Source organism: Mauremys reevesii, linkage group 10, assembly GCF_016161935.1.
Source record: "Mauremys reevesii isolate NIE-2019 linkage group 10, ASM1616193v1, whole genome shotgun sequence".
Taxonomy (NCBI): Eukaryota; Metazoa; Chordata; order Testudines; family Geoemydidae; genus Mauremys; species Mauremys reevesii.
In genome coordinates, this window is record NC_052632.1 from 49,857,094 (window position 1) to 49,870,501 (window position 13,408).

The window sequence follows — 13,408 nt, forward strand, 5'->3', positions numbered from 1 at the left end:
GAATTTATTTAAAAAGGAGAGTTACTGAGATTAAAAGATTGTTATACATGCAGAAATGAATAATGTTCTTAGGTCAGTTTCAAAGAAAAGATGATGAACTGCTGATTTGTAAAAGTCCTTCCAGAATCAGTTCAATAGGTTATAGTGCAATAGTCCATGGGTAGAGTTTGTTCTAATTCTTTCATGAAAATTTGCAGGGATAATCCAGGGCGCACCAGGAGGCCTCAGGTTTGTGAGCTGAATTTCCCCTAACGAAAGTTTAAGCAGATTTGAAAGGGTAAGGACCAAGCGTGAAGCTTCCTTTACACCTCTCTAGCAGGCTAATAGCCTCTTAACAGCACACATCTCAGCAGGGGCCTTCCGGATGAAGACAAGGCAGTGTATATTGTTGCTTTGAAGTAAATCCCTGTGTCCTTGACACACACAGATAACTAGTTCCATTCATTAGCATAAGGCACTTAACCATTTGAACAGTTCACAGGTAGTTGACTACAAACTTCAAAGACTACTACTAGTTTCATCTAAATGTTAATATTCCCCTTTGATCTCTGAATCAATAGACCATAGTAATCACAGACTATCAGGGTTGGAAGGGACCTCAGGAGATCATTTAGTCCAACCCCCACCTCAAAGCATGACCAATCCCCAGACAGATTTTTTGCCCCAGTTCCCTAAATGGCCCCCTCAAGGGTTGAGTTCACAACCCTGGGTTTGGCAGGCCAATGCTCAAACCACTGAGCTATCCCCCCCCCGAAGTTTAGTATCTATAAGCTAAGTGGATCACATTGTTAAACTTCTAACAAGATACAGGTAAATAGACAAATACAAGTAGTATCTATTCTTAATCCCCTAACAATACAGGCCTACGTTTCAAGGGCTTTATTCTGTTTAATGTGGCTTTGCTACCTATTTACAAGGAATGGCCCTGTTTACCCAGAGGCAGATTAGGAGTTTGTGGGGCCTGGGACCCTGGGCAAGAGCAAGTGGGGGCCCCTTCCCACCCCTTCCACGTGCAGTCCCCCTTTTCCTCCCCACCCCTCTGCGCTCCTGCTGGGGAGCGGGGTTGGGGTGCAGGGGCCTCCCCTGGCAGGAGCCCTGGGCAGGTGGGCAAAGTGGGGCAAGCCCTGCACCCCGACCCCACTCCCTGGCAGGAGCACCAAGTGGGTGGAGTGAGTCAGGGCACGGGGGTGCCCATTTTTCTGTAGGGCCCCCCCAATTGGCTTGGGCCTCTGGGCACGGGCCCCATTGGCCCAGAGTCTAATCCACCACTGTATTTACCATTTCAATACTTTTCTAATCTGTCCTTAAAGGTTGATTTTTTTGGTCACTTAGCCTTCTGGTTGCTTAACCCTCACTGGCTCAGTGTCATACCTTATAAGTGTTTGTTCCACTTTCCTGCCCTTTTCAAACTGATGTGGTTTTGAAAATGGGGCTGGTGGTGATGGTGGTCTTGTCTAAGTAGCTATAGCAGGGGTCGGCAACCTATGGCACGCGTGCCGAAGGTGGCACGCGAGCCATTTTTCATGGCACGCGGGGCGGGCTGAGCTGCTCAGCCTGCTGCCGCTCTGGCCCCTTGCCAGCCGGGGTTCCCCCCCGCCGCAGCACCACTCAGCACCCGCTGCTGGCCTGGGGGAAGGAACCCCAGGCTAGCAGCGGGTTGAGACCCCAGCTGGCAGGAGCCGGTGGTGGAAACCCCAGAGCGGTGGTGGTCAGCCCACCGCTGCTCTGGGGTTCTGGCTGCTGGCCCCTTGCCAGCCGGGGTCCCCTCAGCCCCACTCACCTTGCTTCCAGTTGGAGTTCCAGCGCAGGCCCCCTGCCAGACAGGGTCCAGGCTTCCGGCCCTGCTCAGCCCTACCAGCCGCCAGCTCCAATCACCTCAGCTGCCGATCTGGGGTTCCAGCCGCTGACCTCCTACCAGCCGGTTATCAACTTATAACTCAGAAGCCTGTGTGCAGCTTAAAGTATCTAAATAGGTGCCACCAGACATTGGAAAACGCAGCAAGGAAAAGCAAGGGCAAGGATCACACTAAACTAATAAGATCTGCATTTTAATTTAATTTTAAATAAAGCTTCTGAAACATTTTGAAAACCTTGTTCACTTTACATATAACAGTAGTTTGGTTATATATTATAGACTTATAGAGAGACCTTCTAAAAAACGTTCAAATGTATTACTGGCACGCGAAGCCTTAAATTAGAGTGTATACATGAAGACTTGGCACACCACTGCTGAAAGGTTGCCGACCCCTGAGCTATAGCCATCTTGTTTGGGTAGTTCTCATAGTCATTTTAGCCAATCTGACCACTCAGATGGCCCCAAACATTTTTGATATGCATGATCTCCAAAGATCCCTGCCCTGGGCTGTCTGTGCTTGTGGCTCAAAGCCCTAGCTCTCATTGTGTTGCCTGCCACCTCTGCAGTGAAGTCACATCGGTTCAAAGTAGAAGAAAGACATTAGAAATGGCACTGGAGCCAGTGAGAGATCAGGTGATCAAAAGTTTAGAAATCAGTTCTCTGCTAACAATCAGGTGTTAGCAGACTGGTGTTTTGATAACTTAGCAGACTGGTGTTTTAATAACTTGATGGAAGACAGTTTTGTTTTCCCCTAAGGGCCCAGGCCTTGTCCACATTACGGGCCAGTACAGAGACTTAGGCCCAGATCCTCAAAGGTAGTTAGGATTCTAACTCCACTGAAATCAATTGAAGATCTGGGCCCAAGTTGCCTACCCTAGTTACTGTGTAAAACATGGAGCACTTCTACACAGTGCTGTTATGACTCATACTTGTCAATTGAGCATTTTAGCTGAAAAGACAATAACCCTCCAGGAAACTTAGCTTACGTGGTTAACAACATCCAGATTTTTTTAACATCAGGGGAGGGTGGGTATTTATTTTTGTACAAGAGTGGGCCAGTAGGTCTGTGTTCTGCTCGATGGACTTGGCTTTTAATAGAAGTAAAGCTCTGATAAAAAACATGCAGGTGGGGGCTTTGTAAATCTTTACCGCACAACGTTCCCTTTTCTACATTTGGCTAGTATTTCGATTTGCCTTGTTTAGATGCCCCAAGCAGTGCAGCATCCAGCCCCTTCCTTTAGACTCTTCCACAGCCTAACATTCATATGTTGCCCACCCGGAGCACCTTTCCTCCAAGGATCTCCAGGCACTATGCTCATTTATATTGCTAGGCTATGTGTAACGTGTACAATGGCATATTAGCCACTGGGATAACTGTGCCTGTGCCCAGGGGCCTTGGGTAATTGGTGGGGCCCGGAAAAATGGTTGCCCACACACCTGACCCACTCCAGCCACCTGGTGCTCCTGCCGAGGAGCAGGGTCGGGACATGTGGGCTTGCCCTGCTCCCTCCGCCTGCCCAGCGCTCCTGCTGGGGAGTGTGGTCAGGGTTTAGGGGCTTGCCCTGCTCTGCCTGCTCAGCACTCCAGTGACTCTCAAGCCACAACCTGGCTCCCCAGCTGGAGCACTGGGTGGGTGTAGTGGGGGGACTGCAGGCAGAAGGGGTGGGAAGGGCCGCCACTTGCTTTGGCCCAGGGGCCCCACAAAACCCTAACCTGCCCTTGTATGTGTATTTTACATATGGGGAAACTGAGGCACGGAGCAATTAAAGGATGTTGCAGCAAGTCACTGGAAGAGCCAAGAAGAGAGCCCAGATTGCCTGACTCCCAATGATGTGTTGTAGAGGCTAGACTGTATTCCCTCTACATCCCTAGGAGATCTTCCTGTCAGAAAAACAGTCTGCAGTGAGTTAGCTGCCATGTTTGTGGAGTCATGCACAGTGCTGTTGGGATGCCATTACAGGTGAGAGCACTCAGCCCTGCAGATGAGTCTTGGATGAATCTCTGCTTCCAGTGCAGTGTTGCATGAGAGGCAGGGAGCCTAGGCTGGACACACACAGAGCTGGTCGAGCTCCAGATGAAAGTTTCTAACCATCAGAGGAGCGAAGTTCTGGAACAGCCTTCCAAGGGGAGTAGTGGGGACAAAAAACCTAACTGGCTTCAAGACTGAGCTTGGTAAGTTTATGGAGGGGATGGTATGATGAGACAGCCTACAATGGCATGTAGCTGATCTGTGACTGCTAGTAGCAAATCTCTCCAGTGGTCGGGGATGGGACACTAGATGGGAAGGGCTCTGAGTTACTACAGAGAATTCTTTCCTAAATGTCTGCCTGGTGGGTTTTGCCCACATGCTCACTGTCTTTTTGATCGCCATATTTGAGGTTGGGATGGAATTTCCCCTCAGGTCAGATTGGCAGAAGATGTGGGGTTTTTTTTTCACCTTCCTCTGCAGCGTGGGGCCTGGGTCACTTGCAGGTTTAAACTAGTGTAAATGAGGGATTCTCTATAACTTGAAGTCTTTAAACCAGTGGTCAGCAACCTGTGGCCCGGGCTGCATGCGGCCTGTCAGGATAATCCACTGGTAGGCCTCCAGAAGGTTTGTTTACATTTACATGGCTGGCTGCAGCTCCCAGGCGCCATGGTTCGCCATTGATAGAATCATAGAATATCGGGGTTGGAAGGGACCTCAGGAGGTCATCTAGTCCCACCCCCTGCTCAAAGCAGGACCAATTCCCAACTAAATCATCCCAGCCAGGGCTTTGTCAAGCCTGACCTTAAAAACCTCTAAGGAAGGAGATTCCACCACCTCCCTAGGTAACCCATTCCAGTTCTTCACCACCCTCCTAGTGAAAAAGTTTTTCCTAATATCCAACCTAAACCTCCCCCACTGCAACTTGAGACCATTACTCCTTGTTCTATCATCTGGTACCACTGAGAACAGTGTAGATCCATCCTCTTTGGAACTCCCTTTCAGGTAGTTGAAAGCAGCTATCAAATCCCCCCTCATTCTTCTCTTCTGCAGACTAAACAATCCCAGTTCCCTCAGCCTCTCCTCATAAGTCATGTGCTCCAGCCCCCTAATCATTTTTGTTGCCCTCTGCTGGACTCTTTCCAGTTTTTCCACATCTTTCCAATTTTTCCCAGCCAATGGGAGCTGCGGGAAGTGGCGTGGGCTGTAGGGACATGCTGGCTGCCATTTCCTGCAGCTCCCATTTGCCGGGAATGGCGAACTGCAGCCAATGAGAGCTGCACATGGCTGTGCACATGTAACCAAACAGTCTGGTGGCCCGCCAGCAGATTACCCTGACGGGCTGCTTGCGGCCTGACGGCTACAGGTTGCCCACAACTGCTTTAAATCATGATTTGAGGCCTTCAGTAACTCAGATGGAGGTTAGCAATCTATTAAAGGAGTGGGTGGGTGAGGTTCTGTGGAGTGCGATGTGCAGAAGGACAGACTAGATGATCACGATGGTCCCATCTGGTCTTAGTCTATGAGACTAGTATTTAATAAATGAAAGAGACAAGGGACACATATAGTCCCATGGACTCCTGAGAGGCATGGAGCAGAGGCCGCTGCAGTGTTGCCAAATCACCCTTTAATCACAAGTGCTATGATTGATTTGGTCCCTGCTGAAGGAGCCAACCTCACAATGACTTGAGTTGCTCCAGTCCTGCCCAGGGCAAACCCCTCTGCCTGGCTGCCTGCCCTGCCTCTGGAGAAGAGCAGCCCACCAGAGCCACTGTGGGAGGCAAACAGAGCTTCCACCTACCCAGGTGTATGAGGAGTTGAGGGGGTAAAAGGGAGCAGAAAGAGCCCCATCTGCCGCTCTCCCCCTGCACTGCCAGGCCTGGGACAGGGGAGATGGGGGTGAAGAGCTGCCCTCCATGGCCTGTGTAGGGGGAGAAGGGGACCCTGCAGCAGGCTGCCCCAGGGCTGGGAGAGGAGCTGGCACAGCCCTGGAGCTGCAGGAGGAGCAGAGGCAGGGGCAAGGGGCAGGGTGTATAATTAATTACTGGGCTGGACAGGTGTGGAGCTGGGGGTGCAGCATTAAATAATTGGAAATCTGAGCTTTGGGAAGAAGCTGGAGGATCTGAGCCATCAGGCAGAAGCGAGAAGCACCAGTATCAGTGGCCCAAATCCCCTTACTCTGTAAATCCGGGAGAGCTGGCGACACACATGGGTGTGGGGCAGGGGGACGTTAAAAACCAAAAGCCAGACCAAACCCCGCAATATAATCTCGTTTCAAAACTCACAACTTTGGGGCCAATCTTGTGGTTTTGGAGAGCTCTGACCGACTGATTTTTGAACTTTGGAGGATAGCAATGCTGGTGCAGCTTCCATTGGCAACACAGATCAAGGCTGAACTGATGGGTGATAAACTCTTTCTTACAACATAGCTCCGGCTCTCTCAAACGAGGGGAGCCTGGTGCTGTGGGGGTGGAGCTGACACATCTGTCCTCTTCGTTTTCAATCTCGCAGATACAAAATGACTGCCTGGGATTCTCTTTGGATTGCCCTGTGGACTTGTTCCACCTCCAACGACAGCCTGGTCTATGCTTAAAAATTAAAGCAACCTAGCTGTATCACTCAGGGATATGAAAACTTAATACTCTGAGTGCTGTCATTAAGCTGACTGCACCCTGTATAGACGCAGCTAGCTCGGTGGAAGAATTCGTTTGTTGACCTACTGCCGCTCAGAGCGGTGATTAACTACAGTCGTGGAACCCCCCACAGTGCTGTAATGAGTAGTGTAGACATGGCCAAAAGTCTCCTACACCCAGCAGAGCTGCATGGTCTGAGCTTGCCCTGCAGGAACTCCCTTGCTGTCAGGAGCTGCAGGGAGGACAGTGCCACTCTGCAATTGCCAAGCAACTATGAAGTCTCTAGAGCAAGTGGCAACAGCCAAGTGGGCCTCAAGCGGCTCCGGCCTGGCCCGGCCCGGGGAGTCGGGCCCCGCGGCTCCGGCCCAGCCCAGGGAGTCGGGCCCCGCAGCTCCGGCCAAGCGGCTCCGGTCTGGCCCGGCCCGGGGAGTCGGGCCCCGCGGTGCCGGCCGAGCGGCTCCGGCCCAGCCCGGCCCGGGGAGTCAGGCCCCGCGGCTCCGGCCCTGGTGCTGGCTGAGCGGCTCTGGCCAGACCCGGCCCGGGGAGTCGGGCCCCACGGTGCTGGTCCCGGTGCCGGCCGAGCGGCTCTGGCCTGGCCCGGCTCGGGGAGTTGGGCCCTGCGGTGCCGGTCATGGTCCCGGCGGAGTGGACCCGGTCCCGGCCCCAGGCAGTGTGATAAGGGGGCAGGGAGGGGGTGTTCGGTAGGTTGTGGGGGGGTGGATAGGGGTCAGGGCGCTCAGAGGGCAGGGAACAGGGGATTGAATGGGGCAAGGGTCCCGGGGCAGTCAGGAAGGAGCAGGGGTTGGATGAGGTGGTGGGGGCAGTCAGGGACAGAGAGAAGGGGTGGTTGGATGGGGTAGGGGTCCTGGGGGGCCATCAAGAATGAGAGGAGGGGTTGGATGGGGCGGCAAGGGGCAGTCAGGGGACAGGGAAGGGGGGGATGGGTCAGGGGTCCTGGGGGGGGGGTGTCAAGGAACATGGGGGGTTGGAGGGGCATGACCCCCACCCCGGGGGCAGGGGCACAACCCCCTCATGAGGTGAGGAGGAGGGAACCTGTTAATATTTTGGCAGCTCATCACTGCATAGGGGTCCCCTTCCAACAACATAACGCAAAACCAGCTCGAGCCCCCACCCAGTGACCTGGGAAAATCTTACACACACCCCTGGCTGCCTCAAAGAGGCAATACTTCCCCTCTCGCAAGCACAGAGTCTCGGTGTTTTAATAACACCACAACTAGAGTTCATAGACCAAACCATGAGCAAAGACCCACCCCAGCAAATTGGGCCGTGTCCTTTCCCTTTGGTTCTTGAGTCCAGCAACCCACAAATCACCCAAAGTCCCAAAAGTCCCACAACCCAAAAGTCTCTGTCCCGAGTCAGTGCAGCCCCAGAGTTCAAAAGTTTATCTGCAGAATTTCACTCCCCCAGCCTGGGTGGAAAGGGGGGGCACGGGGTGTTAAGGGGCAACTTATGTGGTCCAAGGCTGACTGCCCCACCTCTCCGTGGGGTTCTGCTTCCGCCTTCACTACAAACTCCTCCACTCTACCAGCCGCTCTGCTCCTCCAGCCGCCCCCACAAACTGCTCAGCTCCACTCTCTGTTCCATGGGCCACTCCAACCCTCCCACAAACTGCTCCACTCTGCCAGCCATCCCATGAGCTGCTCCAGCTGTCCCCACAAAGAAGCTCAGCTCAGCTCCCTGTTCCATGGGCCGCTTCAACCCTCTCACAAACTGCTCTACTCCGTTAGCAATATAGCTTCAGGCTCTCACACTAGTTAACACAGCACTCAGTGATTTCAGCTTGTAGTAAAGGAGCCCCAGTGCTGGTGCACCATGGGCCTAAAGTGAATTTTGCTCAGCAGCTTGCAACTAGATTCCTAATAGAATCAAAATTAGCTCTGACATTTAACAGTAGACCAAGGTGATGCAATTAGCATTTTAGGCTCATAAAAGAGACATCCTCCTGCAAATACCTACCTCCAACTTCCTTCAATTCAGTGGGTTTTGGAACCCATATCCCTTGTCTAGAGAGTGCTACTTAGTTGATGGTGAGACCCTCTGTCATAAAACAGTTTCATTGTCCTAGATTCACATAATCAGGGTAACGACACTTTATTCCCCCTGCCCCAATAACAGAGAAACTGGGGATCCCACAGCTGCCAAAGTGACAATTTTGGGCTGCTGTGGGCTCATGCTAGGCAGGGTGGGTGTGCCTATGCAAACAAGATCAGCCCCTGAAGTTCTTTTCCACACTCGCCACAATTCACCACCAGATGTCAGGATAGAGCTCTTCCTGACTCTGCTTACACTAGCATCCATGACGTGCTTTTGCAGGGGCTGTATAACTACAGAGGGTTTGAGTCTTCTCCCAGTTACTCCAGTGTAAATTAGCAGTTACTCCATGGAAGTCCTCAGTGTTAAACAAGTGTAAAAACCACTGTGAACAAATAATCAGGTCCACAAGAAGACATGGTCCCTGCCCCAAGGATCTTACAGTCTAAAGAGACAAATGAAAGGCTGGGGAAGAAGTGCCGCATGAGAGCGGAGTGGCCAAAGCAGACACTTGGTGCATGTCTCAATTGTTCCATGTCTCTGTGTGCATGAAGTAAATTTTAGTCTACTGACACCAAGTGAAAGTCCATCTTAAAATCATAAGTAGCTATGAAGAAATCGCAAATGTTTGAGTGACTCAGTTTTTCAGCATAATGCAAAGTAGCCTGCTGTAGTTTAGCTTCAGTAGGAGGACTTGGTTTTGTAGTTGCTCATGGCTAAAGTGTACCATAACTGTAAAAGGAAACAGCACTGCCACAAAAGGGAAAATTAGGGTAAAAAAGGAAATGCCAAGCAAAGTGTGTATTTGGCACTAGAACAGGGGTGGGCAAACTATGGCCCACGGGCTGGATCCGGCCCATCAGGGCTTTGGATCAGGCCCACGGGATTGCCACCCCCATGGTGCTGCAGGCCCCATGCCGCTCCTGGAAGCAGCCAGCACCACGTCCCTGCAGCCCTTGGGGGAGTTGGGGCAGAGAGCTCCACGCGCTGTTCTCGCCTGCAGGCACTGCCCCCCGCAGCTCCCATCGGCCAGAAATGGGGAACCATGGCCAATGGGAGTTTCAGGGGAGGTACCCACAGGCAAGACCCCCTCTTCCCCAGGGGGCACAGGGATGTGGAGCTGGCTGCTTCTGGGAGCAGTGCAGGGCCATGCCGGCAGGCAGGGAGCCTGTCCTGGCCCCAGTGCGTGCCACTGCCACCCCAGAGCTGCTCCAGGTAAGCGGTGCCGGGCCAGAGCCTGTACCCCGAACTCCTCCTGCACCCCGCACCCAAACCCCTGCTCTGAGCTTCCTGCCACACCCTGCCTGCACCTCAATCCCCTGCCCTGAGCCCCCCTCCCGCACTCCACACCCCCTCCTATACACCAACCCCTTTCCCTGACCCCCCTTGTTCACCCTGCAGCCCCCTCTGCCCTGAGCCCCTTCCTGCACACCGCACCCCTTCCCACATCCCACACTCCCTCCCACACCCCAACCCCCTGCCCCAGCCCTACATTCATGGCCCTGCATGCAACTTCCCCACCCAGATGTGGCCCTCGGGCCAAAAAAGTTTGCCCACCCCTTCACTAGAGGATGGTGCAGTATGGGAAGAAACTGATGGCTGTTACCCATCTTGTTACCCACATGGATATGAGGGGGAGAGGATAGGAATAGGAAATGGGTTGCAGAGCGATATGTTCTGTTTTTTCCCATTTTGCCCTTTGTGAAAAGGGAGGAGTCTGGGGTGAGGAGAGCATGACCCTTTTTCTTTTGCCCTCCCCACATGTCTCCCTCCGCCCCCCACAAAAATATAGTTCATGTGACACTTCCAACCACCCTGGTTTTATTTTGAAAATACGATCAACCTCTAGGCTAGGGAGGAGGGGTTGCACTTGCTCACAGAAGCCCCACCATTACTGTGGGAGATTGGCTGCCGCCAATACCATTCTTTTCAGGTTCCATTGGCACTGCTTGACTGGGGTTGTTAGGTCATGGGTCCGGATGTTCATGTGGTTGAGACCCTGGATGATGTTATGCAGCAGTGGAGAGTGTTTCTCAGATCTGTCACTAAGTGGATGCTGCAACTGCTTGTCTGAAGGAAGCTGCTTGTGGCGTCTTCGTGGCAGGGCTCCTTGGATGCTCTGCATCTAAAATAGAAGAAGCAATTTGAGTCTCAATAGGAAACAAGGTAGGAGAGGTGGGGAGGTTGACTCCTCACACTGTAAAAGGAACTAATGAAGTGAGCATTATGAGGCATTTCGACTCGAGACATATTGGAATTCTCCTGAATGATACCTGGGGAGAGAAGGTGTCTTTTGTGCATCACTGAGGTGAAAGATGGAGACATCTTCCAAATGGTGTAGTCTGGCCCTGAATGTAGACAGGAGACAACAAACAATTAACTTGCTTGGGTGGTTTGTCTAACTTAAACATGGGGATGTTGTAATAGAAGAAACCCGTCCAGAGAGGCTGGATGGAGCCAGTTTCTTGCACTGTCCCTCTCTAGCTAGCCCATTGTGTGTGGGGGGGATGAGAGATCATCTCACTACAGCTGAATCCATTTCCAAGTCTGTGGCATGACCATCTGAAACTGCCACTTGCCAAATAGCATGAGCTCAATATAGTATCAGGTGAGAGTTATTAGAAATCAATAACCAACACTGGACAAGGCTGACTGGTTTGGGGTTTTAGAACTATACACAGAAAAGGCACGACTGAGGTATAAATAATGGTGAACGAGTGTCTCTGTGATAATGACACTGTTGAATCTCTTCTTGTGATAAATGGGGCGGGGGTAGCTCCCTTTTATGGACCCAGCCAGCCAGTTAGCTATAAAATCCCTCTTGGTAGCTGTTCTCTGCTTGCTTTACCTGTAAAGGGTTAAAAGTCACTGCAATGCATAGGTAAAAGGAAGTGAGTGGGCACCTGGCCAAAGGAGCCAATGGGAAGGCTAGAACTTTTTAAAATTGAAACAAGACTCCCCTTTTGTCTGTTGTTGTTCTCTGGAGAGCAGAGACAGAACAGCAATGCTGTAAGCAGCTTTAAAACCAGATATGAAAAAGCATCAAATCATCTCTCCAACCTACTTACCTGAAACCCCAGATATGTAAGTAAATCAGGGAATATCTAGGGAGACGTGATTAGGGTTATTTTTTAAATTTCTTATTGGCTTGTGGACTTCTCTGTGCTAACTCCAGATGCTTCTGTTTTGCTTGTAACTTTTAAGCTAAACCTCAAGACAGCTATCTTGATGCTTAATTTTTGTAATTGTCTCTTTTAAGATCTAGCAAAAAGCCTAAGTTCCAAATGTATTTCCTTTCTTTTTGGGTTTAATAAAATTTACCTTTTTTAAGAACAGGATTGGATTTTTGTGTCCTTAAGAGGTTTGTGCACATGTTGTTTAATTAGCTGGTAGCAAGAGCTGGTTTTTTCTCAGCTCTTCCCTGGGGTGTGTGTGAAAGGGCTGATACTCCACAGGAAGGAATTCCCAAGTGCACCTTCCTGGGTTCTCAACAGTGGGGTGGGGAGGGGTTTGCACTTGGGTTTAATACAAGCCTGGAGTGGCCAGTATTAATTTTTAAAATCCTTGTGGGCCCCCACCTTCTGCACTCGAAGTGCCAGAGTGAGGAATCAGCCTTGACACTTCCTCTTTCTGATTTATAGCAATCAGCTGTAATAGTGACAGGGCCCGTGTATGTATCTAGATAGATGGAAATGACCAAGCCCAGTAAAGCGCCCCACGATTAATAAAAAGAGAGAGAACAAACCCTGAAAGACACTCAGGCTGGCTGTGTGTGGAATAGTGGAAAACTTATTTGCAACCTTTAAAATTGGACCAGAGTTAAAAAAAAAAAATCACATGCCTAACCTGGGGTCCTATTTACAGTCCATGTTTTACAGAGAGACACGTCACGGTAAGAAGGGCTTTTCTGTGGTCTGTCTCCTCACAGGAATACTGCACGTGTCCTCTCTGATCCCTAGGTGCGATTCACAAATGGAGTGAAAGTGGTAGACCAGGCCTGCACAACATACAGCCCGCGGCCGGGAGTCAGAGGGCTCTGGGCTGCCTGCAGCCATGGGGAGCCCAGAGCCCTTTAAATCCCAGCCATGGCCGGGAATCAGAGGGCTCTGGGCTGCCCGCAGCCATGGGGAGCCCAGAGCCCTTTAAATCCCAGCCCGCGGCCACTGATTGCCCCCTCCCTGGACCCCTGCCCCAACTGCCCCCAGGACCCCACCCCTATCTAAGCACCACTGGTTCTTGTCCCCTGATACCCCGCTCCCTGGACCCCTGCCCCTAACGGCGCCCCCGGACCCCACCCCCTATCTAAATGCCGCTGCTCCTTGTCCCCCGATTGCCCCCTCCCGAGACCCCTGCCCCTAACTGCCCCTTGGGACCCCAGCCCCTATCTAAGCCTCCCTTCTCCTTGTCCCCAACTGCCCCCTCCTGAGACCCTCCCAACTTCCCCCCAGGACCCCACCCTCTACCTGTCCCCAGAAAAACCTCCTGGACTCCCATGCCTATCCAACTGCTGCCTGTCCCCTGACTGCCCCTCCGAACCTCTGCCCCATCCAACCCCTGCTCCCTGTCCCTTGACTGCCCCCCGGAATCCCCTACCCCTTCTCCAACCCCCAAACCGCTTACTGTGCCACTCAGACCAGCGTGTCTGGCTCCGTGCAGCTCCAGACAGTTGCTGCCATGCTCCCCTGTGGAGCCCACAGTCCCCACCCCCACCCAGCACCTGCCTTCCAGATTTGAACGCCTCAAAATTCAGGCGTGCTCAAGCTCAGTTTGGGCAGCTGTTACTTCATTTCTCCCAAATCAAACATACTGATCCACTGTAACTTGCTGTAGAAAAAGTAGGATAATATTGAGCAAGAAATGCTTATTAGCACTGGAATTGCTATTTTCAACAGCCATTGCCTT

At 51.9% G+C, this 13,408-nt stretch overlaps 1 long non-coding RNA gene across 1 annotated transcript; it reads right to left on the reverse strand.

Annotated features, from left to right (window-relative positions):
• Nucleotides 1-10,592: 10,592 nt before the first annotated feature.
• On the reverse strand, nucleotides 10,593-12,461 carry LOC120373984. The gene is made up of 3 exons (XR_005585838.1): nucleotides 12,353-12,461; nucleotides 10,780-10,854; nucleotides 10,593-10,631 (listed from the first exon to the last, which is right to left on the reverse strand). It is a non-coding gene; the product is annotated as an uncharacterized LOC120373984 (long non-coding RNA).
• Nucleotides 12,462-13,408: the final 947 nt, after the last annotated feature.